This window comes from Eptesicus fuscus, chromosome 22 (genome assembly GCF_027574615.1).
Source record: "Eptesicus fuscus isolate TK198812 chromosome 22, DD_ASM_mEF_20220401, whole genome shotgun sequence".
NCBI classification, from domain to species: domain Eukaryota; kingdom Metazoa; phylum Chordata; class Mammalia; order Chiroptera; family Vespertilionidae; genus Eptesicus; species Eptesicus fuscus.
The window spans coordinates 19,536,362-19,563,251 of NC_072494.1; the positions used below are offsets into that span (position 1 = coordinate 19,536,362).

The 26,890-nt window shown below is 40.4% G+C and overlaps 1 protein-coding gene across 3 annotated transcripts in view; it reads left to right on the plus strand.

Moving 5' to 3' along the window:
• Positions 1-1,757: 1,757 nt before the first annotated feature.
• The window catches only part of LOC103289977 (rab GTPase-activating protein 1-like), a 438,759-nt gene continuing 413,626 nt past the window's right edge, over positions 1,758-26,890 (plus strand). For all 3 annotated transcript variants that reach the window (XM_054712112.1, XM_054712113.1, XM_054712115.1), the window contains exon 1: positions 1,758-1,903. The gene's annotated coding sequence lies outside the window, so the exon portion shown is untranslated. The remainder of the gene's footprint in view (positions 1,904-26,890) is intronic.

Genomic DNA, 26,890 nt, shown 5'->3' on the forward strand with positions numbered 1-26,890 from the left:
TATATGGAACTGAATTTGGGGAACACTATATTTATTTTGGACTTACAATTTAAAATTTTTATTTTCTCTTACTGAGTGCAGATAATTACCACAGTGTTGCCCGTTTTTTGTCAAAAAGCTTCTATTTAGAAGATATCAGGAGGCAGAACTACAGCTTTTTCATCTGTGACTTTCTCATGGTGCCTAGTGTAACTTTACTAGTACTTTATTCAGTAGAGGCTCAGTACCTACTTCTTGGCTGATTTATGAGTAGGTACTATCTCTGGAAATCAATGGATGATTTGAGTTATTCTGACCCTACCTTGATTAAATATAAAAATTCCAGCATTTGAGTGAGGCCCAGAGCTAGGTACACTCTTGGGCTACAGAGGTTAATAAAGGACCTCAGAGAAGGAGCTCCTCAGGGAGGAGAAATCACAGTTGCCACACCGGGTTTGTCCTAGAGACATTTAAATTAGGAAAAAGAAAAAGAACTTGGGAGAGAGGGTTTGTTGACAAATGTCATATTTCTCAGAAGCTTTTGGATCTAGGTGGGCCAATGAGTGCAAGGGGAATTGGCGGGGGACAGAGGGGAAAATTTCAAATTAAAGGAGTCATTGTAGAGTCAAATCGTTAGACCCATGTACTAAATTAAGTCTCGCTGCACTATATTCACTTGTTCTGCAGTAGCATTTATGGAGTACTTTTTTTTAAAACTTTTATTATTTTTTATATTTTTATTGATTTCAGAGAGGAAGGGAGAGAGCAATAGAAACATCAATGATGAGAGAGAGAATCATTGATGGGCTGCCTCCTGCATATGCCCCCGACTGGAATAAAACCCAGAACCCTTCAGTCCCCAGGCCGACGCTCCATCCCCTGAGCCAAACCGGCCAGGGCTGGAGTACTTCCCCTGAGTTGTGTACTATGTTAGGCTTTGTGGAAGACGCAAAAATGGATGAAGCAGGGTCTCCAGGATTTTCTAGGGGGATAAAATTTTGCACAGATTTACCCAGATAAGGTTGAATATTAGGTGCCACAAACATAGAAACAAAGTGCTGAGGAAATCGGGAACATTTACAGGTCATTTCTGGCTGCAAGATCCAGGAAGGAGGAAGTCCACACAGTTCAAGGATCAATGTGTTTTGTGATTTTTTTTTTGTACAATATTTGTAGAGGAAAAGAGTTGGTTACTTTATCTCAACCTAGTTTGTACACCCCAATTTATTACCCCAACGGATAAAGAGGTGCACACGAGGGCACGTTTTCTTATAAACACCAAGCAGGGATCAGCGCTCTCCTGTTCAATCCCGTAGGTTATTTTTCTCTCCAATCTCCCGAGTCCCACTTGACCGACTAACAAGGGAGCGTTTCATGAGCTCAGGACACCGTGAAAGAGGCACAGAAGAGAGTTCGTCTGCTTTGAGGAGGACTGGGCATTAACGAAAGTATGGAAACCAGGTTTACGAGCCAGAAAACAACCGCTCCCAACTCAGAAATCTCTAACAACTCAGTACCGCTGCTGTGGCGCCCCCGGGGGCGGTTCCGGAGGGCCGCGAGCCCCTCTCGCCCCTCCCCGGGTCCCCCCTCTAACAGCCCAGGTCCTGGGGGTCCTCAAGCCCCCGCCCGGCCGCCCCGTGGCCAGGCCGGGCCCCGCGCGCCGCCGCCGCCGCCGCCCTCGGGAGCGCGCGCGCCGCTCCCGACGGGCCGACGTGCGCGCCCCCGATGCACCTCCTCCGCGGCCCGCACCCTCCTCGCCTCTTCCTGCCAGCGGCCTCTCCCCCTCCCTCTCGCTCCCTCCGCCCTCCCGCGGCTCCGGCTGCCGCGGAGTGAACGGGACCGGCCCGGCTGCAGAGCGCGGGCGGCGGCGGGGACGCGGCGCCTGGCAGAGTTGTGGCGGCCCTGCCCGCGGAGACGTGAGGAGGTGAGGCGGTGGCGGCTGCCTGAGGGGCCGGCGGGCGGCCGGGCGGCCAGGGGCGGCGGGCCGGGCGCGGGTGTTGGCGCCCGGGCTGCGCTGAGGGAGGAGGGTCGAGGAGGGGGCCAGGCCGGGCCGCGTTGCGAGTGGACCTCGGGAGGAGGGCACGGGGCGCGCGTTCGGGACGGCCGGTCGCCGCCCGGACTCCGAGGTTCTCCGGGGTGGCGGCTCCTCGCGGCCGGGGCGGGCGGGGTGGGCGCCCCTCACCTGGGGGCGGGTGGCAAGTGGGGCGCTCGGCCCCGGCCGTGCCCTCCTGACATTGCCTTCGCCTCCGCTGTGGCCGCCGCCGGGGTCGCAGCCGCGGAAGCCCCGCGACCTCCGGGGAGGGTGTTTTCTTGCCCACACTCGGGTTTCTTTCCGTTCGCGACCGGGTCGCGCCCTCGCACTCCCCCGTCTCCGCCCGGCACTCGCTCGGCTCGGCTGTCGAGTCCTGTGGTTTCGCCGTGTGGGACGGGCTGCGTCCTGGGCAGATCTCTACCTGCACAGCGTGCCCCGCGCCGAGTTGACCGCCTGGCCGCGACTGCCCCCGTCCAGGTCGTGGGTGCTGAGTCCCGAGAGTCGACGGAGTCCCAGGTCCTGAGACGGGCTAGGACTTCGCACCGGTCGGCCACGGTGCAGGGCTGGGCAGCGGTCCGTCAGCATGTGGACAGGGACCACCGGCCGGGCGGGTGGCCGGCCGGGCGCGAGGGGACTGGACGGACTGGGTTGCTGACCCCAGGTGCTTGTGTATGCCCTGGTACCTCTCCGGTAGGCTTATCTTGGAAAACGTACCCCCCCCAATTTAGGTGGTCAGCGGCAGAGTTGAGGGCTTCATGGAAGTGAAGGGAACCGCCAATCTCACGTAGGGAGAACTTTTGCTTGCTTGACAGATTTCAGTGCTGTTTGGAAACTGATCTCAAGGCCTGCATGTTTCATACATGTACATTTCCTTGTGCATACATGGTGGGAGGAGGTACGTGGTTGCTTGTTACGATTCTGAAAACGCAATTTCATGAAAACCTTCTGACTTCTCTCCGACTCGTGTTTATATTTGGTTTCTGCTGTACTTCCAAAGATATCCAATACGAGGACATCAGGAGATACAAACATGAAGTCTGCTTGTGGTCAAATTGGGAGTGGATTTTGCCCATGGAAAATATTGGCCCACAAGCTGGTAGCCCTGGAAAACTGGCCTGTGATTCATTATCTCAATAGAGAGTCCCATCTGAAACTGATGATGAAATTGCAAAGGGGAAAGACAAGATGAAGTTCATGTATACATTATCATAAAATTGTATTAAGTGCTCACCTGCTTGGGGAGTTAGTTGGGAGTCTGAGTTAAACTGGTATCTGTATTAAATTCAAAATGGGCTCTTTTTAAAAATATATATTTTATTTATTTCAGAAAGGAAGGGAGAGGGAGAGAGTGAGAAACATAAATGTTGAGAGAATCATTGATGGGCTGCCTCCTGCACGCACCATACAAGGGGATCCAGCCCATAACCTGGGCATGTGCTCTGACCCAGAATCGAACTGTGACCTCCAGGTTCTTAGGGCAAGGCTCAACTACTGAGCCACGCCAGCTGGGCTGTGCTCTTATATTATGTGTTAATAAGTCTGGAGAGAATTGGATGTCATTGGGCAGTGATTATATGTGAACATATTATAGAGCCTACTTTGTATGCTAGACAGCTAGAAACAGGTAGTAGGTCCCAGTATTACTGGGGCATATAGTGAATAGACCTAAAAAGATGTGACTATAAATGTATGAAGCTCTTTTGGGGCCTGAGTTATTTGATGCCAATTTGTATATATTATAGTTGAGATAGTCTGAGAATTGTTATTCCTTTGCTACTTGTTTCATGATTCATATTTTCTTTTCACTTTAGTAGTTATTATGATGTTTTTTATTTGAATGACAGATTTTTATTAGGCACGTGAAGCAGGAGTTTTCATATTTATCAGCTCATTGATTCTAAATTTATGACTTCTAAAATTTGTACTTAAAAATTATTTTTGCCTTAACCCATACTGAATTTGTTGAATTCTTGTATATTTATTTGAACTCAGATGATACAGCATTAAAGCTGAAAGCATTTTTAGCCATTCTTTTGGAGTAGTCAAAAGAAGGAATTCTGTTGTGCTAAGTAAAAATATTATGAGTGGGAGATAGCCAGGCTTGTAGAGATTAACTTTGAAGACAGTAGTAGCAAACATTTTTTTGTATTGAGGGTCTGCATTCTAGCTTGCCATTGTCTTGAAGTGGTGTGGGGATGATTATGGCTGGATAGAGAGTGTTTGGAGAATGAAATAGATACTGTAGCCTATTGGATTCCCAGGATCAGAGTTTTTTGCTATGTCCCACAAATGTTTTTATTTTTTAAAGGAAGATATTTTTATTGATTTAAGAGAGGAAAGGAGAAGGAGAGAGAGCTAGAAACATCAGTGATGAGAAAGAATCATTGATTGGCTGCCTCCTGCATTCCCCGCACTTGGGATTGAGCCCACAACCCAGGCATGTGCCCTGACCAGGAATCAAACCGTACCTCCTGGTTCATAGGTCAACACTCAACCACTGAGCCATGAAGGCCGGGCAACATACTCAATTTTTAAGGAAAGCATTGATATTCTCAGCATGGAGACTTGATTTGACTCTTGGCTTTTCAGAGTAGGGAGTGATTTTCACTTTATGGTCAATGGACCCTAATAAGAAAGAGTTAATGGAATTAAGAAGAACTTGTATCTCAACATTCTCCTTTTCATACTTCATTTATTTTCCGTATTGGACTCATTCAGCAGATAGGATGCCATCATTGTTTGAGTATAGCAAGTTTGTGCTCAATGCTGACTCCTTTCTGACATTTTGGGGGGGATTTTTTGGTGTAATTTTTGGGGATTTTCCTTGGAAACTTTTAGGCATATATTCAGTTGACTTAGAGTTAGATTTGAAATTCTGAGCCTATATTTGAAATTCTGAGCCTTCTTGTTTTCTAAATAGTCTTAAAAATAGAAAACACAATTATTTATAAACACTAATGAAAAATCTGGTTACAGATTTTGTTGTGATAGACATAGTACAGCCAGAAATATATTCAAGAAACTTCTCCTCTCTTTACCCAGTTTAGAAAGCTTAAATAAGAAGTAAGAAAATAAGAAAGTAATTTTTTGAATAAAAGCCTGGTTTTCCAAGACTACGAAGTCTAACAACTGTTTGCTGTGGTATTTTCCCCCTTGCCTATTCTAAATTCAGTAAGTGCTACATGTCTCTAGTCCATGGCAAAAACTTAATTCCAGTAGGGAATTCTTAGTGATGGAGGTCTCATTGAGGGATGCAAGCTTATGCTGGGGAATTTGGCTTGGAAATGTTAAGTATGGAAACTTACTTTTTTTTTTTTTAAATATATTTTATTGATTTTATTACAGAGAGGAAGAGAGAGGGATAGAGAGTCAGAAACATCCATGAGAGAGAAACATCGATCAGCTGCCTCTTGCGCACCCCCTACTGGGGATGTGCCCGCAACCAAGGTACATGCCCTTGACCGGAATCGAACCCGGGACCCTTCAGTCCGCAGGCCGACGCTCTATCCACTGAGCCAAACCGGTCTCGGCAGGAAACTTACTTTTTTACAATACTGTTATTCTCTGTACCCAGGTTCTCAGATGGCACAAGCATCACAATATTTGGATTTTTGTTTTCAAACTGTAGGTTTTCTCTTCCTTTCCTCCTCTTCTCTCAATCCTTTGCTAAATGAGCCTTTGCTACTTGTGGGAATATGTTGTGTCCCTCAGGTGTGTGGGGGTGAACAAAGGCTGAGAATCTTGGTCCTTTGCTTATACTTCCTAAGCCAAATTTCCACTCCCTGTAATTTGCCTCTGTTACTTTCATTTTTGCAGAGAAATACAAATTGTGGTGAAGAGACTACATATGTACCCAAGAGTAAGATTTATTGCATTGTGTAGTACATGTAGAAGAGACTAGGTGATTGTTTAGCTGAATATTTATTAAATTGTTTTGATTGTGACTTACAGTAAGAAATACATATACCCTGATTCAACACATGCACACAAAGTTGAAAGAAAAGTTTGGCAAAACAATACTTACCTTTTTAGGACCTTGCTAGAGCTGTTTCATCAAATATGCATTTCTCTTCCCACTTAGCTCCATGTTCAGTGACATCATGTTGGTAGCTTGCAATCAGCCATGGTGGCAGTATTTATACCAGGGGAATCAGCACATGGTATATTTCAGGGCTTTTTCCACTCTATATAGCCACTGTTAAACATTTATTAGCACTCTACTGCCTACAACACACTTTGATATTTTCTATTTAATTTTACTTAAAAAATCTGGGTTTTGACCCCTAAATTTGTTTTACAGCCAGTTGATGTAACAGCTTACAGTGGTTTACTTTGCAGATATATATGGTAAAAGACTAAAGTTGAAGGTCATATAGCTAGTTGTTAGCAAAGCCAGGCCTCTGGATTCCTAATCTGGAGTTGTTTCTAGTGGACTTCACTTCTATCTTAACCCAAGCTGTTCATGTAGCTCAGTTGGAGGGCCTCATACTAGTATGTGCAAGACACTGCATTAAGCACTTTGAATAGAGATGCAAAAGTCATGAACCTGGACCCTGAGGCCTTTGTGCTCTTGTGGGGGATTAGATATGGAAGCAAAGATAATGTAAGGCAGAAAGTATTGTGTAGTAAAGAAATATAGATAAAGAAATACATGAGTTTTAGTGAGAGGAGGGAGAGATTACTTTTAGTTGAAGGACAAAGGAAATGGTGACTTTTACACCATGCTTTGAAGAATGGGTAGGATTTGGACATGTTGAAATAAGATAAATAGTATAGAGAGAAAGGCCTTTCTGGGCCAGGTGATCAAAAGGCATAAAGGGAAAGAGGTAGGCAAGAAAGAGTCAGCACCAGATGTGTGTGAGTGCCAGTGCCCCTTTCTGCTTTTCAGTTTACCTTTCATTTTTGTTTCTGGAGTCACCCAGTACTTCATTTTTTGTTGTTGTTAATCTTTACCCAAGGATATTTTTTTCATTGATTTTTAGAGAGAGTGGGAGAGAAAAACATTGAAGTGAGAGAGACGCTTGGTTGCCTCCTGCATGCACCCTGACCAGGGATGGGGAATCAAGCCACAACCGGTACATGCCCTTGACTGGAATTGAACCCGGTACCCTTCAGTCCACAGGCTGATGCTCTATCCACTGAGCCAAACCAGCTAGGACCACCCAGTATTTCTTAACATTAAATAAACTTTATATGCTGTGCTCCTGATTAGAATATGACCCAGAGAACACTTAGGTATCTATTCTTAGAGTAAAAGCTAAAGGGAAAAGTATGTGTTAGGGAAACAACCTTAAGTTTACAGTCCTAAAATTGTTGCAAAGGGGAAAATATTTTTTTTTTTTTTGTAAGGAGATACCATTATTTTTTGTTTTGCCAAATAGACAGCATCAAATTGGCTGTAGCAGAGCAGGAAACTCTTTTGAAAATCTTTTCAAAGTGCCCTCTAAAACGTGTTTTCTAAATAACTGGGACTTAATTTTTGGAGGCAGGTCTGGTTCGGACAGAAAGGCAGTTTATACAGATGCTCAGCTGAGCTGACTAGCTTTCAGAATTTAGGACAGCTAAAGACCGGGTATTTCATACCACAGCCAGCTGTGGGAGGGATTGATAGATTTTTTTCAATCAAAGAAGTTCCTTGGATTTCAGCATTTATGTGTGTGACAGCCTGTATGACAGGATGTTTTGAAGTCTTAGATGGAGCTTGCCTTGTTCCACAGTGGAATTAGGTGCCTGGAAATGAAGATAAATGGCCTCAAGTTGTGTCTGTTAATCAAATTGAGGCACTGGTGGCAGTTCTCAAGGTTTTCTGTCTGCTGATGATTTCACACTTATTGCTTCTAATTAAAATGATGTTCAGTCAATATGAAGAACTTTATTTCTCTTTGACCCACTAGTTCTATAAAGGTAAAAGCACTTTTAGACTGTTGCCCAGGTAACAACACATACAGAGACTGTTGGAAGTGTGTGGAAAATTTTGGTAATCTTGGTAATGAAGTTGCTATAGTAAATAGCTACTTGGTTTGTAAAAAAAAAGAAGAAAAAAGCCAGTTGACTTCTGAATGATCAACAAAGACTCTTCAGGATGAGCTTTGGTTCCATAATAAATATGAATAGTGTCTTGTCCATACTGTGTTCCTCATTTGTTTAAGCTTCTGATACATACAGTATATATATTGTCCTGTCCTTTTAGGAGATTTCAGCAGTTCCATCTGAACTGCTCCACAAGACAGCACACCCCAAGTAGCATGATAAAAGTTCAGATGCAGCCTGCCTGATACCTCCCACCAGTTGAGTGGACTAGCTAATCATGTCAGCACAGTCTTTTTTTTTTTTATTGTTTTTTTTTTTGGGGGGGGGGTGGACAGGGAGGAAGACGTGTTAGGCTTTACAAATTGAGTTTATTAGAATCCTTCCAAATTTTCTACCATCATTTTTTTGTGTGGTACAAAATGTGATGTTGATGTCCTTAACTTAAACTATGCAAACATTTTTTAAAGATATACACATACACATAGATGTGTACACACACACAGACACAGACACCCCCATTAGTTGTTGGAATTTGTGGTGAAAATACAGTCTACCTGGCAAATATCTAAAAACAACTGTCTAGCTCTTTGAAGACTGTCATGTTAAATAGTCACAAATATGAAAGTAATGCATACCCAAAGGGATTTTTTTATATGCCAAATTTCCAAGAAAGGGGCACATTTTAAAAGGCAAGTGTAGAACTCATTCACTGAAGGATTTCTCAGCCTCTCCTCTACCCCAAGTATACACTTGTATTCTGCCCTCATTATTAGCAGTAATACAAATTGCAGGACTTTAAAATCAGACTTCCATTACAGAGGATGCAAATAACTAACACTATTTTTAGAAAAAAATATAAACCTGTGGTTTTCAGTTTTTAAGGTTTAAGAGACAAATAACACTAAGTTTTGATAAACCATGTATAGTATTTATTCCGTGCTTCAAGATGTGGTTGTCATTTTGAGGCCCTCTGCTAAGAGCATTATGTAAATGCAAACGGTTGTTCAAGTGGTAATTAGGTATTTGCTTGAGTAGTTTGTTTCTCTGTAGTAAATTTATCTTGGTATGACACTTTGAATAGATTATATGTTAGTGAAACGTCAGCCATTAAAGGGAGCCTTTACATATACTGGCAACAGTTTGGTTTCTTAGATTATTTTACTGTAATTTTGTTATTTCAGCAGCTATTTGCCATCATATCTCATTCATTTATTGTTTTAGTTCCACAAACCTCTTTTGTCTTGAATCGTATTTTTTCATTTTTAAACTTCCTCTCATATTTGTCCTGCTGTTAATGGCCATGTTTGGACTAATGTTTTGATTTGCCTTTGTCCTAGTCTTTTTGTGTTAACAAAGATATGTTACTGCCTATCAAGTTGGTACTGAATTGTAATTCAGTTAATGTCTTCTTTCTTCCATCCATTTCCTCCCCTCAATAGTCTAGAATAGATTCTAACACTAACCTAAAGTTCCTGGTAGTTAATGGGAAAATTGGATATTATTATTCAAATCCTAGGACCTCCTATTTGCCAGTACTAATGAACCTGTAGAATTTTTATGCAAGAGTTATGCAGCTTGCCCAACCAGATTGGCTCAGTGGATAGAGCATTGGCCTGTGGATCAAAGGGTCCTGAGTTCGATTCCAGCCTTGGTTGCAGGCTCCTCCCTGGCCCGGGCCCTGGACTGGCACGTGCAGGAGGCAACAGATCGATGTGTTTCTCTTACATCTATGTTTCTCTCTGTCTTTTCCTCTCTCTTCCACTCTCTCTAAAAGATCAATGGAAACATATCGTCAGGTGAGGATTAATAAAAACAAACAAAAGTGTCAGGAATTATTCCTAGGCAAATCAAGCTTATTAAAAAAAAAGGTGTTATGCAGCTTAATTTTCACTAATGAATCTCGGCCTCTAGGTGTTTTTTTTTTTCTTTTTAAATTTTGGCCTGCATTTTATATTTCTTGTCAACATTGTCAATAGTTCAATAGATGAAACAGGTTTCTCCTGTTGCATTTGGTTTCACAAACACTAAAATAGCATTTGAAGATATCAGATAGTTTTAAAAGATAATGTAATAGTAGGTTAGGGAAGCCTGTTTGTTTAGCAATTAATGTGATACTTCCCATTTTGCATATACATCTCAGTATGTTTGTATGCGAATCATAGTAGAACTTTATTATATTCCACTGAGAATTCACTTTCCTAAAGAAGCTCTTTAGCAATTTTGCACTTTTGAGAATTGCATTAGGAAGAGGATGACAATAGTAGATTTTAGAAATTTTGATTGGCCAAGGGGTGTCAGGGTGTGTGTGTGTGTGTGTGTGTGTGTGTGTGTGTGTGTAAAGAAAAATAGTCATTGAGCTGCAAACAACTAAAAACATTTTTGATTTTGTGGAAGACAATGTAGGTAAAACAGAGGACTTCTTGATGTAGTGCTGCTATGAGATTCAGAGAGAATAAGGGATTTACCACAGGTTTTTCTTTTTTCATAATTAATAATAATGAACTAACGTTTATTGAATGTTTATATAAGTTTTAAGATAATGTACATTACCTAGTTAATCTTCACAATAACTGTATGAGGTAGGAGCTATTATACTATTTCCAGTTTACAGCTGAGGAAACAGGTTTAGAGTTCATTCACTTGCTTAAAATTCTTAAGAAGCAAGTCTCTTTTGCTCCTAAATCTGCCTATACTAGTAGTGACTCTCAAATCCTACTCTATATTGATGGTTCTTTTTTAAAAAAAATATATTTATTGATTTCAGAGAGGAAGGGAGAGGGAAAGAGAGATAGAAACGTCAATGATGAGAAAGAACCATTGATCAGCTGCCTCCTGCACGCCCCCTATTGGGAGTTGAGCCCACAACCCAGGCATGTGCCCTTGACCGGAATCGAACCTGGGACCTTTCAGTCCACAGGCCAATGCTCTATCCACTGAGCCAAACCAGCTAGGGCTATACTGATGGTTCTTTATATGGGGATGATGATACTTGCCTTGCCTGTTTCATAGGGTGGTTATGAGGGTGAAAAAGGTAAGGTTTACAAAATAACACCTATAAATGTGCCTGGTGTTTTCATTTTACTGGATAGTGTTTGAGAAACCAAAGAAATCTTTGAACTACATAGTCTAGATTACATATATTATTTTGTAATCACTAATGGCATAAAATAAGTTAAACAAATGAGTATTTGAAAGGCTATACTGCAAAGTAGATGACATATTTTATGTGAGTCCAGAGGATCAGTGAGTAAATGCTAAAGGAAGAAAGGTTGTGGTGTATTGAGTAAAAGTGGGTTGGATGATTCCTAGTGACCTGAATTCTCTCTACAATGAGGAGCATATGTAAATAACAATAGGTGACCTCGAAGATCCTTCCAGCATTAAGAATCTATGAATCTTTGTAATGGGTGGCTTTTCTTCTATTCTGATACCTCAGAATAGCTAGATAGACCCCAAGGTAACATTTTAATTTTAGCTGGGATTATCAACAGGCACCATTCATTAAATGTCAATTTTTTTGAACGTAGATTGAACAAATGTGGGAAAGGTATAGTTATGTATTTTTGCTCCCCCCCCCCATAGAAAAATGTGTTTTTGAGGATGTGGTGGGTAGAACAACTTAAGAATAGATTGTCACATGTTTGTGCTTAATACTTTTCTTGTGAGTGTCCCTTAAATTTAGATTTCCTGAGTGTATATTTTCAGGTGAAAGTTAATATCACTATAGTATGAAAGGCCTTTTTTTATTGTATGGAGTGTTATAGCTCTATGGCTCTTTATACAGTTTGCTTCATTCTCTGACATTGTTTTATTTACATGACAAAGCATGAATTCAGTCTGAGATAAGCAGAGATAAGAGACTGTTAAGGAGCCAACATTCATATTGGAGAAACATAAAAAAAGGGGAGTGTAGCAAGGATGGGGCAGCATAGGATGTGTCATACAGGAAAGTTTCAGAGGGTTATGCATCCTGGTTTGGGGTTTCAAGTATGGCTGCCTGGAGTATCTAAATTGACCTGCAGATTTTATGGAATACTAGACATGGTTCAGCAGAGTATTTGCTACATAACATTAGTGAGAGATTATTTGCTTATATAAGATATCAGAATTAGGGTTCTTGACCATTTGGGTATCAGCTATTTTTAGGGAGTGTGGACCAGGTCATTTTTCTGTTCTGAATGGCTTATCATAGCATCATCTTGAAAGCCTTTACTTAAACTATAGACTATTAGAAATCTCTCATGTGTGCTTTCAGAGCATCCTATGTTGTGATACTAATAACATTTGTCTTGTAACTTGTCTGTTTTTGTATTAGACAATAGGCTTTTCAAGAGCAAAAACTTTTGTTTAGGGCTCTGAAATTGGTGTGCTGTACATTGGAATCTTGGCTCTGTAAGGCATCAGGAAGTTATTTGTAAAGTGGGGATAATAGTACTTATTACATAGCGTTGTTTATCTTGAATAAGTTAAAATAGAGAGGAGACATAGCACAGTTCTTGGCACATAAATTCTCATAAATGTTTTCTCCTTTTCTTTCTTGTTGTGTTTGGTACTTAGTAGTACTTTCAGTCATACTTTTAAAAAATATTTTTATTGATTTCAGAGAGAGGAAAGGAGAGGGGAGAGAGACAGGAACACTGATGATGAGAGAGAAACATTGATCAGCTTCCTCCTGTACCCCACCCCACTGGGGATCAAGCTTGGAACCTGGGCATGTACTCTAACCGGTAATTGAACTGTGACCTTCTCTTTTATGGGTTGACATTCAACCATTGAGCCACACTGGCTGGGCTCAGTCATACTTTTTATAAAAAAAAATCTTTATTGTTGAGATTATTACAGATGTCCCTCTTTTTTCCCCCCATTACTCTCTCCACCCAGTTCCCGCCCTGCCCCAGGCCTTGCCACCCTATTGTCTGTGTCCAAAGGTAACGCATATATGCATGTAAGATCTTTGTTTAATCTCTTCCTGCCCCCTTCTCTCTGAGAATCATCAGTCTATTCCATTTCCATGCCTCTGATTCTATTTTATTCATCAGTTTGTTCTGTTCATTAGATTTCTTATTCCTTTATATTGATTTTTAAATTCAATTTTTCCTTTATTTATTAAGGTATTACATATGTGTCCTTATCCCCGCATTTCCCCCCACCCCTCCACTCATACCCTCACCCCCCTGTTATCTGTGTCCATTGGTTAGGCTTATATGCATGCATACAAGTCCTTTGGTTGATCTCTCCCCCTTACCCCCACCCTCTGAGGTTTGACGGTCTGATTGATAATTCTCTGTCTCTGGATCTGTTTTTGTTCATCAGTTTATGTTGTTCATTATATTCCATAAATGAGTGAGATCATGTGATATTTCTCTTTTTCTGACTGGCTTTGCTTAGCACAGTGGTCGGCAAACTGCGGCTCTTTGGCCCCTTGAGTGTTCTAATGCCACTTCTTCAAAATAGACTCACCCAGGCCGAAAACCAACTTCTGTGCATGGGCCACGAAGTTTCAATCGCACTGTACATGCGCGCCCGAATGTGGTATTTTGTGGAAGATCCACACTCAAGGGGCCAAAGAGCCGCATGTGGCTCGCGAGCCGCGGTTTGCCGGCCACTGGCTTAGCATAATGCTCTCCAGTTCCATCCATGCTGTTGCAAATGGCAAGAATTCCTTCTTTTTTTACTGCAGCGTAATATTCCATTGTGTAGATGTACCACAGTTTTTTAATCCACTCATCTGCTGATGGGCACTTAGGCTGTTTCCAAATCTTAGCTATGGTGAATTGTGCCGCTGTGAACATAGGGGTGCATATATCCTTTCTGATTGGTGTTTCTAGTTTCTTGGGATATATTCCTAGAAGTGAGATCACTGGGTCAAATGGGAGTTCCATTTTTCGTTTTTTTGAGGAAACTCCATACTGTTCTCCACAGTGGCTACACCAGTCTGCATTCCCACCAGCAGTGCACAAGGGTTCCTTTTTCTCTGCATCCTTGCCAGCACTTGTCATTTGTTGATTTGTTGATGATAGCCATTCTGACAGGTGTGTGATGGTACCGCATTGTCGTTTTGATTTGCTTCTTTCTGATGATTAGTGACTTTGAGCATGTTTTCATATGTCTCTTGGCCTTCCTTATGTCTTCTTTCGAAAAGTATCTATTTAAGTCCATTGCCCATTTTTTGATTGGGTTGTTTCAATTGTTGATAGGTATGTATTTGTGCCATTTTGTTGTTCATATTTTTTATCTTTTTCTTTTTCTTCTTCTTTCGCTTCTTAAAGAATACCCTTCAACATTTCATATAATACTGGTTTGGTGGTGATGAACTCCTTTAGCTTTTTCTTGTCTGTGAAGCTCTTTATTCTGTGAAGACCTTCAATTCTAAATGATAGCTTTGCTGCATAGAGTAATCTTGGTTGTAGGTCCTTACTATTCATCACTTTGAATATTTCTTGCCACTCCCTTCTGGCCTATAGTTTCTGTTGAGAAATCTGCTGACAGTCATATGGGCATTCCCTTGTAGGTAACTAACTGCTTTTCTCTTGCTGCTTTTAAGATTCTCTCTTTGTCTTTAGCCCTTGGCATTTTTCATTATGATGTGTTTTGGTGTGCTCCTCTTTGGGTTCCTTTTGTTTGGGACTCTCTGTGCTTCCTGGACTTGTAAGTCTATTTCTTTCACCAGGTGGGGGAAGTTTTCTGTCATAATTTCTTCAAATAGGTTTTCAATATCTTGCTTTCTCTCTTCTTTTGAATGTTGGTATGCTTGAAGTTGTTCCAGAGGCTCCTTACACTATCTTCATATTTTTGGATTCTTTTTCTTTTTGCTCTTCTGGTTGGATGTTTTTTGCTTTCTCGTATGTCAAATCGTTGATTTGATTCTCAAAATCCTCTACTCTACTGTTGAATCCCTGTATGTTATTCTTTATTTCAGTCAGTGTATGCTTAATTTCTGACTGGTCCTTTTCCATTTTTTTTGTAGGTTTCTAGAAGATTCTTGAGTAATCTTTAACTGTGATGTTGAACTCTGTATCCTGTAGTTTGCTTTCTTCCATTTCTTTAATTTGTGACATGTTTCTTTGTCTCCACATTTTGGCTGCTTCCCTGTGTTTGCTTCTATGTCTTCTTGAGTTGGTAGAGTGGCTTATCTAGTTGGTGTTCTATAGGGCCCAGTGTCTCAGCCTCCCCAGTCACCTGAGCTGGGAGCTCTAGGTACACCCCTTTGTGGGCTGAGAGCACAGTCTTATTGCAGTTGAGACTTGATTGCTGTTGGTGTCACTGGGAGGAACTGACCTCCAGGCCAATTGGCTGTGAGGACCAACTGTGACTACAATAAGAGCTGCAATGCAGGAGACAACCCTATGGAGCAGGACTTGCTTCAGTGGCACTTTGGTGTTCACTAAGTCTGCCCTTTGAGTGGGTCTCTTATGGATGTGTAGAATTGTAATCTGGTATGGTCTGATACTGACCACTGGGTACACTGGCTCTTGGGTCTCCATGGAGGTGCAAAATCAGCCACTGCTTGGTGCCACCCAGCAGGAACTACAGAGATATCTGTAGCTTCCTCCTATTGGTGTTGGGTTTGGAAATGCCCAGGTAAGGCCCAGCTGTGAAGCAAGGCAAGCTGGTGCTGGTGCTGGGTCTTGGGCCTTTTATTGATAGGTTTGGGGCTCCCTGACCCAGCTGCAGCTTGTTTGAGAGATTTTACCCTGAACAAGGAAAGGACATTCATGTGCAAAAGCCACTGCACACACCTTGGTTGGGATTGTAAATTGGATGAGGCAGGGTCTTAGGGAATCACCTGGACGGAGCAAACAGACATGGCTGCCAGTTAGCCCTGCGATCGGGGAGGTCCCAGCATAGGAACAATGATTCTTGCGAGCACCTTCATGTGGGAAAAAGCCGCCCCTGAGTTTCTGCCCTGATGCCAGACAATCCAGTTCCTTCTTGTATGTGTCTGTGTTCCCCAGAGCCTTGCCCTGGTGCTGGAGCTCAGAGGAAGCGGGATCTTTTAAGTTCAGTTCATGGTGCTGGCCTTTTAAGAGGAATAGCTGGGTCTCCAGCAGCCTCTGTGTCACTGAGCCCCAATCCCTACTGGTTTTTATAACCCGTAGTTCTTACTGCCCATAGGGACTTCTTTTCCCAGCTCTGGAACCCTGGGCTGGGGGTCTGGTGTGGGGCTGGGACCCCTTGCTCCTTGGGCAGCATCCACAGGGATGATCTCCCTCCCAATTAAAAAAGTGGCACACGTTCCATGCCTCCGCACCTCCTATCACTCTCAGTGTGCTTTCTTCTTTACTTCTCTAGTTGTAGGACTTCCATTCAGCTAGCTTTCCAGCAGTTCTGGATGATGGTTATTCTGTATTTTAGTTGTAATTTTGATGTGGTTGTGGTCGTGAGTATAGGTGTTTACCTACACCACCATCTTCAAATCTCTCCTCAGTTATACTTTTAAAGTGAATTTGTAAACTATGTTAGAACTGAATTAGATCTATCTATCAATAGCCTTATTATATTAAATACCTTAAAATGTATAATAACTAATATATAAAAATATAGGCTTTGAGCTAGATGGCAGCAAATTATTTGTTCTGCAAATTAGATTACCAGCCTGAAAAACTTTTCCAGCCTGTGTCAAGCTTGTAATTGTTATGATGGCAGTGGTTTCAAGTAGGTGGAAAAGATTGTGGTTTCTTTTCTTGTACTTGCTGCTTTCCAACCTTGTTCACTTGTTTTGGTGGCTATGTCTCTTATTGCCATCATTTTGGCCTTTTTGTGATGGGATTATTATTGATCTATTTTGTGGAGTGGAAGAACCCTAAATCTGACAGACTTACTAGCTGTGTTACTTTAGGTAAGTAATCTTACTTCTGGGTTTAAATATGTCTGTAAAATGAAAGTAATTATACCTCATGACTATTAAATTTAAGAAATAAAATGAGTGTGGCTGATGTGGTTCAGTGGTTAAATGTCAACGTATGAACCAGGAGGTCACAGTTTGATTCGGGCTTGGTCCCCAGTAGGGGGCATGCAAGAGACAGCTGATCAATGATTCTCTCTCATCATTGATGTTTCTATTCTCTCTCCCTCTCTCTTCCTCTCTGAAACCAATAAAAATACAGGATATATATATAAAAAAATGAGTGCATGGTGCATAGAAAGTGCTCCACACATGGTTGGTATTCTCAGCCCTATTATGAAGCCAGAATCCTCAGTATTTCTTGTTTATTGGTAGCTTTAATTGACAGCAGCAAACCAAGAAATAGGGTTGGGGAGAACTGGATGACCTGGGGAATGATAGCAGAGAATCATGCTCTTGACCTCAAATGGAAGACATGGATAGGGAGGGCCTGTGGCTTTATGTGAAGGCTTACAGGTGGAACCAGATTGGATCAGATGTGGCATAACAACTACATTCTGGTGTAAAACCTGATAAACCAGATGGATTTTTTAAAATTATTATTAAAAGGCTTATAATACTAAGCTACATAGTACTTGATTAGAGATTTTTTTTTTCATTGAGCTGAGTCCAATTTATTCAAAGCTTATGGACTGTCGAATTGTTTTGTGATAATGCATTAAGACATTTCAAGGAGTGAAGTACTTTTCTTCCCCTTTAATGCCACAACTGTTGAGATCTATACTGCTGCTCCTGCTGGTGGGATCTATTTCATTACATGTCTACTGTTAGTAAGGCACTGTGTTAGGTGCTGTGGAGAAATGTAAAGAAATATAAGGACCATGTCTTTCAGAAACTTGACTGTAGTGGGGAAAGTAATATATACATGTAATAATAATAACTGATTTTTAAAAAGAGCAGAATTATTGACTAAAACAAGCTTAGTCTCTAAGCCCAATATCCCTAGTATAATTTGTTTAAAGATAAATAGTTTCACTGGAAAAAAAAATCTTAGGTTGTTGTGTATGCTGGTGTGAAAAATTAATAGAAAAGCTGGAAACTGAAGTTTTTGACTAATGTTAATCTTTCATCTTATTTGAAAATATTATAATTATCTTGTCCTAATTCCTTCACGGATAGCTTCTAAGGATTTAAAAAATTATCTATAAATATTAAAATGTCTTTACTTTGATACCTTCCAATGTGATCATTGAACAGTTGGTTGCCCTAGCCGATTTGGCTCAATGGATAGAGTGTCAGCCCATGGACTGAAGGTTCCCAGGTTCGATTCCCATTAAGGGTACCTACCTCGGTTGCAGGCTCAATCCGGCCCTAGTTGGGGTGTGTGCGGGAGGCAACCAATAAATGTGTCTTTCTGACATCAAAGTTTTCTCTCTCTCTCTGTCTCTCTCCCTCCCTTCCACTCTCTAAAAATCAATGGGAAAATATCCTCTGGTGATGAGTAACAACAACAAAAAGTTGGTTAATTATTCTATGCATCATTTCAAAGTACATTAAGTTAAATCATCATGATTTAGATATTTTCCTATGACAGTATTTTGTCTTAATTTACATACTGCTTAAAAATGTAGTGCCATATTTATTATTAAATTTGTTTGTAATATCTTTTAAATAATATAAAAGCTGTGGCTTGACTAATACTTGGATATAAGAGAATCTCTAATCAGAATGCTCGCTCCTTAATCTCTCCTGGATTTCTGTTAATTAAGATAAATTTATTTGGCATATTCCTGGACTAGATTGCTGACTTCTTGTTATTCAGACCTCAGCTCTTCTCATATTCTCTGAATCTTTCCCAAGCCACCCAATCTGAAGTGGTCCCTTGATCATCTAGACTTACTTTGCCACATTGCTAACTCTTTCCCTTCCTTTTTTCTTCCCATCTTCCAGTAGCATGTAAGCTCGTTGAGAGCAAGGACTTAACTCTTTGTTTCATTTCTGTTACCTCTACAGCTTCGAATAAAGCACCCATAATGTTGTTGATTATAGAATGAAGCAGAAATTATTGCCCCTGACTCGCTTTAAGTCTTTCTTGAAAATTATTTCACTTTATTATCTCTTGGTTTCTTCTTCTGCAAAATGGGCGGGGGATGGAAGAGGAAAGAGATTGAATTAAGTTATCCCTAAAATCCTCGCCATTTAAAGGCCTCTTAGCTTGATGTGAATTTTGAGTTCTATTCAAAGGGAGGTGATGAATTTGTGCTCAACTAAATTCGTTTCTTACTCTGTCTTCTCTAGAAACCAGTAGTGCATATTTATATTTGCACAATTACTGACAGCATTGGAGAGTCAACTCTGATTGCAGAATCAGATTTCTTGGTGTATCTGGATTATTAAAGAGATCTGCAACTGGATTTCTGTTAACTAAGATAAATTTCTTTGGCATATTTCAGTACTAGGTTGAATGGACCTTCTTTGCATTTACTCTAAATATCAGCAAATTTGAGTTACATTAATTTTTAAATTATTTTAAATTATGAGTGTTATGATTTAGATGAAATAAAACTTGAAATAATATTCATATAAATAAAATGAGAGTTTATATGAAAAGTAATGCTTGCAGTAATTTTGGAAGGCAGTGGGGATTGTAGACATAAACTGTAGTTTTTTGTTTGGCCCATGTGGCTAGAACTTTAGACAGTTAGTCCTTTCATTCTTTACTTGGGAAGCTTCATTATTGTAATGAACAAAAACATTTTTGAAATGGGTAAAGGAAATAAGCAGACAGTTGATAGCAGAGGAAATACAACTCATAGAAGAATGTTAGATCTTATCAGTAGTCAAAGAAATGTTATTAAAGCAAAATGAAATACTATTTTATACCTATTTTAAATTTTTTGAAAATAGTAATATGTAATACTGGTTAGATTTTTAGTAAGGCAAGCATTTGTAAATATTGCTAGTGAACTACAATTTGGCATATATATTTTGAATTTGTTAGACTGTTCATAACCTTTTAATAAACCTTTGATTTAGTGATTTCACTTCTGAGACTATCCTAAATAAATAACTACACAAAAAAAGGAAAAGATAAAAAACAGGTCTGTGCAGGAGTATACTCAGAGCATATTATTTATAGTAGCAGCATATCAGAAGCGACTTAAATTTCCACTAATATGAGACTTTAAGTTATGATATATCTATTCTGAGAACCATTATGTAACATGAAAATAATCACAAAGACTATATTACCATAAATAGGATAAATGCCTATAGCATAAATATGCCTGTTAAGGAAGGGTGAATATAACCATTAAAAAAAAAAAAAAGACGAGGAATGCACTAAAATGTTGATTGTATTGGTATGATAGGATTATGTATTTTTTCTTCTTTTTCTAAATTTAAGTAACTTTTATAATGAAAAAAATGCATAAATCAGATTTTACTACTGTGTTTTTAGTAAAACTGTGGTTGCCAAATTTAGTTAATAAAAGCACACATAATATTTGGAACTTACTTACACTAAAAATTGTCTGAAATTCGAAGTTAAACTGTGTATCCTGTGTTTGTCTGACAATTCTAATTGGGTTATGGTTGAATGTTGTTGAGAAATGTTGGAACACTGCTTCTCAAATAATTCTAACTATTGCTTTTAATTTAATTTAATTTAATTTAATTTAATTTAATTGTGAGAATTACTCTTACAGTCTAATTTTATTTTAGGGCTAATATTTGAGTGATGCTCAAAGGAAATATTCTCCAGTATTTGGCAAGAGTAATTTAGAATCTTATTGCTTCATGAAAATGGTTATATTTGATGCTGCCTATTTACTGGGTATACCGGTTAATAATGCGGATTTTTTTCAATAGATGGAGTTACACATATGTTGATATATATGTGATTTGATATGTATGCTATTTTGTTGTATTGCTCCTTCAGATTACCCCTTGTTCCTATCGATGGCACACGTACTTTCTGAGCAGCACTTCAAAATGTACGAAGAAGTGGAAAATTGGGTCTCTGAGTGGTCTGCCTCAAAACAAGAAAAGTTCTATTGGGACAGTATCCACAAATTACCTGAAAGATGGGGGAAATGTATAGCTAGCGATGGACATTACTTTGAATAGAGCACTTTTGATGTTTCTCTTGAAATTATCATGGTTTCTTTGGATTACAAAATCCGAATTTTAACTGGTTAATAGTTAATCCGTATTATTAACCGGTTAATAGTTAATCCGAACTTTGACCGGTTAATAATTAATCCGCATTTTTAACCATTTAATAATTAACCATAATAATGTGGATTTTGTAATCAAAGAAAACACGATAATTTCAAGAGAAACATTAAACGTGCTTTATTCAAAGTAATGTCCATCGCTAGCTACACATTTCCCCCATCTTTCAGGTAATTTGTGGATACCGTCCCAATAGAACTTTTCTTGTTTTGAGGCAGACCATTCAGAGACCCAATTTCCCACTTCTTCGTACGTTTTGAAGTGCTGCTCAGAAATTACGTGTGCCATTGATCGAAACAAATGTAATCTGAAGGAGCAAGGTCTGGTGAATATGGTGGGTGGGTTAGTACTTCCCAGGCAAGATCTTTTAACGTGTCTTTAACTGGTTTTGAAGTGTGTGATGGTGTGTCATCATGAAGCAAAATTACTTTGCCATGTCTTCTGGCCCTTTCTGATCGTTTCACGATCAAAGGTGGTTCAAATTGATTATTTGTTGTTGGTAGCGATCAGTATTAATGGTTTCACCTGGTTTTAGAAGCTCATAATACACCACACCTTCCTGATCCCACCAAACGCAGAGCATTGTCTTCTTTCTGAAGCAATTTGGCCTTGCAGTCAATGTTGATGGTTGACCTGGATCAACCCATGATTTTGTGCATTTGGGATTCTCAAAATAAATCCACTTTTCATCACCAGTCACAATTCAATGCAAAAAAGACTTTCTTTTGTGCCATTGAAGCAACATTTTACTGATGACTTTTCGGTTTTCCATTTGTCTTTCTTTCAGTTGATGTGGCACCCATTTTCCTTCCTTTAACATCTTTCCCATTGCTTGTAAATGATTGGAAATTGTTTGCTGAGCAATGTTTAATCTTTCCGCAAGTTGTTTTTGAGTTTGACATGCATCTTCATCCAATAATGCTCATAATTGTTGGCCTTCAAACTTTTTCGGTTGACCTGGACGTTCTTTGTCTTTCACATAGAAATCATCACTTTTAAAGCATTTAAGCCAGCATTCACCAATATCTTGAGATGGAGCATGTTCACCATAAGCTTCCTGAAGTATATGATAACTTTCAGCAGCACTTTTCTTCAAAATAAAGTAATGAATTAAAACTTACTGTAAATGCTCTTTTTTTGGCACGAAATTCAACACTTTTAAGCATAAAAATATCTATGATGTTAACAACTTCAGCAAATTTGACATATGAAGTTTTGAAGCTTGTTGTCAATACAACAAAATAGCATACATACCAAATTGCATATATATCAACATATGTGTAACTCCATCTATTGAAAAAAATCCACATTATTAACCAGTACACCTAGTACATTAGGTAGAAGAATGATTTGTTAAGCTACCAGTCTTAAAAATAGTGGCATTTCTGCAATGAAATATCTTTACACATGTATCTGGAAAGGTGCTTTACTTATAGCAAACTTATTAGTAGAGTGTTTGAGAGAGGTCAAGGAAATTGGAATAATGGGGAAAGGGGAAATAGGACTATAACTGTAACTACTTTCAAAACTGGTACTTTTTGTAAGTTTCATATTTGAAGTGAAAATAAAATGACATTTGTAAGAAATTCCAGCAACTTTCTGTGCCTTAAAGGAGACGTAATCTTCCCACAGAATAAGATGTCATGACTTTTTGGTGTGAAAAATATAATTTGAAATTTGGGACCCAACTGAAGATGAGTCAGGTGAAGGTGAAGATCAATTTGTAGTCATTGGTTATAGAGTTAACATATTCCTTCAAGGCCTTTGATGTACTAGGCACTAAGTGAACAGAGAGAGACTTTGTCCTCATGGAGTTAATAGTTTAATTGGGGTGTAGGCAAGTACAGTGATAGGGCAATGTGAGCTGCAGTGGTAGCTCAGAGGAGAGACACCTTCTCTACAGTATGTCTAAGCTGAGGAGTAGGAGTTGTTAGCCAGGGAAATTGATGTGGAAGTGCTGGAGGGTGAAGGCCCTGAAATGGGGAAGAACATAGCAAATTTGAAGGAAGAAAAAAGGAAGCTCAGTATGGATTGGACAGCAAGTGACCACAAGTGAGGCTGTAAAGATAAATGGGGGCCAGATAAAGCTCGCCCTTATAAATCATTTAAGAAGTTTGGGTTCTGTCCTAAGAATTTTGTTCTAGAGAGATTATTATTTTTAAAAAAATATATTTTATTGATTTTAGAGAAGAAGGGAGAGGGAGAGAGAGATAGAAACATCAATGATGAGAGAGAACCATTGATTGGCTGCCTCCTGCATGCCCCCTACTGGGGATCAAGCCTGCAACCCAGGCATGTGCCCTTGGTCGGAATCAAACCTGGGACCCTTCAGTCTTCAGGCCAACCCTCTATCCATTGAGCCAAACTAGCTAGGACTAGAGAGATTATTTTGGGCTAGGTGTGTAGAAGGTAGGAAGTAAGGCTGGAGTCAGGAAGACCACTTACACAACTCTTAAAATAGTTTACTCAATCTCCACATAACAGATCTAAGGTAACTGAACTAGGGTAAAAGTAGTGCGGCTGGAGAGGAGTGGACAGATTTATTTAAGATGTTTTTGTGAGGTATTATCCATAGGATTTTGTGATATACTAGTATTAGACTTGGGGGTGAGAGAAGGAGACACTGATTCTTGGGCAGCTTTACCTAGAGGGGTTAAAGAAGGAACAGAGTTTTGGGAGAAGAAAATAAGAGTCCAAGGTTTGATGTCTATGAGTGAAATATTGTAGATGTCTGTAGGCAACTTGACATATGGTTATAAAAGTTGGGAGAGATGTCTGGGTTTAAATTGTACTATTTGAGACTGAGTAGAATAGAAGAGGCCCAGGATAGGAACTCCCTTTTGGAGATAGAAGGGGAATTTGTGTAAACAAGCAAACAAAAAGAATTGTTTCTAAAAACTTACTTATTTTTCTTCTGCTTATTTGTATTTATTTCTGTTTATTTTGTTTGCCACATCTCTTTCCTATATTAGATTATAAGCAGGACCATGTTTCTTTTTGACTTTCATGTGCATATACTTGGCACATAGTATGCACTCAATAAATATTCATTGAATGAATAATTACAGTTTCCTCTATTATTGTATTTCTTTTGTTCCTCATTTGAGTCTTTTCAAACCGGTTTTCCTGGGACTGCTAATCACATATCATTGCGTCTGGTAGCTGCATGAAAACAAGTGTCCTTGAAGAAGCATACTTGTGTTACGCTAACAAAACACATAAGAACTTGGTACTCTCCGTGCCTTTGTGGGGTAGCTGTTCGCAGGAGGACGCTGTCCCTTCCTGCGGGGGCAGCTGTGGGGATGAGGACACAGTGCTGTGTGTGACAGCTGACTGCAGGTCATAATCAATAGGAAAAGCTTAAAGGTGGCCCGTGGGGTGGGGGGCTGTGGTTCAGACCCAGGAGGAGGTTGGGGAGAGGACATGCAGCAGTCTCAGTGAAGGACCGACGTGGGTAGTAGCACAATGCTCTGACAGGGCAGTGCCTAGAGCAGCCATGTGCTGCACATGTTCCATGGCTCCACGGGGAAGCTGCAGCGACATCTGTGCAAGGGCGCATTTACTATGTTCAAGCGCATTCTTATGTTTGAGAGTGACTTCATCCAGATCAGCAAAAGAGAAGTGATCGATGTGCACAACAGTATGCAAGTGGTTACTGTGGGCCTTGCATATACCAGCCCCAACATCACAATACCTGACGTCATGCTGCTGGCACGACCAGCTGTCAGCTGTGCAGTCTATGCCAAACAGGATCAACACAGCCAAGGAAGGGTACTCAAGTCAGCGAAGACCTTGGAACTGACCAGGCTGCTTCCTTTGAAGTTTGTAAAGTTGTCTGTTTACAGTCATGAGAAAAAACAGCTCCACTTGAAGCTTGCCACTGGTCGCTCTTTTTACCTACAATTATGCTCCCCTTCAGATGCAAAAGAAGATGCATTTGCACACTGGGAAAACCTGGTGTTCTTCCTGAGACCACCAGAGGATTCTTACAGCGGTACCCGAGCCGTACCAGCTTGGGACTCGATGGACATACCTGTGTTGGAGGCAGAGGACAGGAAGAACCCAGGAGTAAATTTTTGCAGAGACTCAGAGAGGGGCCCGAATGCTTTGAGAGAGCAAATGAAGGCTCCCAGGCTGCTCTCTTAGGCTGCCTGGGCAAACTGCATGTGGAAGGACTCAGGCCAGGAGAGCCACTATGTGGAGGCCTTGCTGCATTTGGGAGGTCCCGAGTGCATCTGAATATCCAACGTACCTTAGACCCTGTACCTGATGTTGTAATGCCGTCGACAGCATTCTGACTGTCCAGCCTGTTCTGAAACAGACTGCTGCGGACTCTGGCAGTCTGATCTGCTGTGGGACATTTTTAACTATGAGAAAGCCCTTTCTTCATTTGAGCTAGGAACTGATATTTGCATAAATCGGTGGCATTGCAGCATGCTTTGCACACAGGTGCACAGTTTGTTAGTAGCTCTCAGAATGTAGGATGGACATAGCTTTTAACCAGTGGTCTCCCTTTAGGAATCTGTTTTGCAGAAATTATAAAATAAGTATATAAAGTAAAAGTGTGAGTATGCTCACTGGTGAATCACAATAGTAATCTCCCTGGCACTGAAACCGTCCAGCTTCAGTTGGTCAACAGGTATTCTCAAAACTTCTTTCTGGTCACACGGACAATTCTGGGTCCTTTTCTCACAACTCCCAGCACATAGGAATCTGCACTGGTTTCTGGCTCCACCATCGAGCTGCCTTTACTGATGCTGCTTCACGGTACCCTGTACCTTTGAGGAAAGTTAAAGTCTGTGGAGCCTTTACGGAAGGCTGAGAGTGTGCCAATAGGCCTCAGAGCTCTCAGGTTTCCCAAATAGCTAATTATTTCTACCCCTGCCCCTATGTTTATCCTTCTGGGCAGGTTTGAAAACAAAACTCCCATGTCTGTCCCCCTAGATCTACCTGAATCTCCCTTCTCCAACAATCCCATGGAACCAAAAGGCTTAAGCTTTTCTCAAATCCTATCAGTCGGAGGAGGACCCTCCTCTCCACTTATGTAATATTTTATATGCATGGTGGCCAGAGCTACAGTATTTTATGCTGAAAGATAGAATAATGAATTTTTAAAAATTCCTTTTTTTCTGGACTACTTTGTACTTTTTGCAAATAAGATCTTGCTAAAGAGGTCATGCAAGTCAGCTTTAAGACTCAAAGTGGGAAGGAGGGGCATGGGGACATCTGCAAGAGTGTCAATAATAAAAAAAAAGTTAAAAAATAAGACTCAAAGCAGGGTCAATATCCCCTTTCTTCTAGGAAATCAGTAAATATTTGAGGACACAGATTTTCTGTGAAGATTAGCTGATAAGAAGCAGGCCAAGTTCTTAGCACTGTGTTCACCACATAGTGGCTGTTATGATTGCTGTGGTATTTCAAGGACATTAAAAGGGAACTTCCCAATCATTTGTTAGAAGTAAAATTTTCAGGGAATGCCTTTAAATATTATTTTGGATCTCGGCTTTCTCAGAATTGTGTAATCTTTTCTCTCAGACCTTCCCTTTCTCTTCTCTATAAAATTTATTTGTATTGCAGTGCATTCCTCTGAACGTATCCTGTACGCACGCACTCGCCCCCTGGGCCCTCTCCCTTTATCCACACCCTGTATTTTCCCTGTGCTTATTTCCCTCTGCATATGTATATTCCTTGTGCATACTTTTCCTCTTTGCAAGCACTCTTAACCTGAACCACCAGAAGCTGAACTGGAGATGAATAGTCTGCACTCA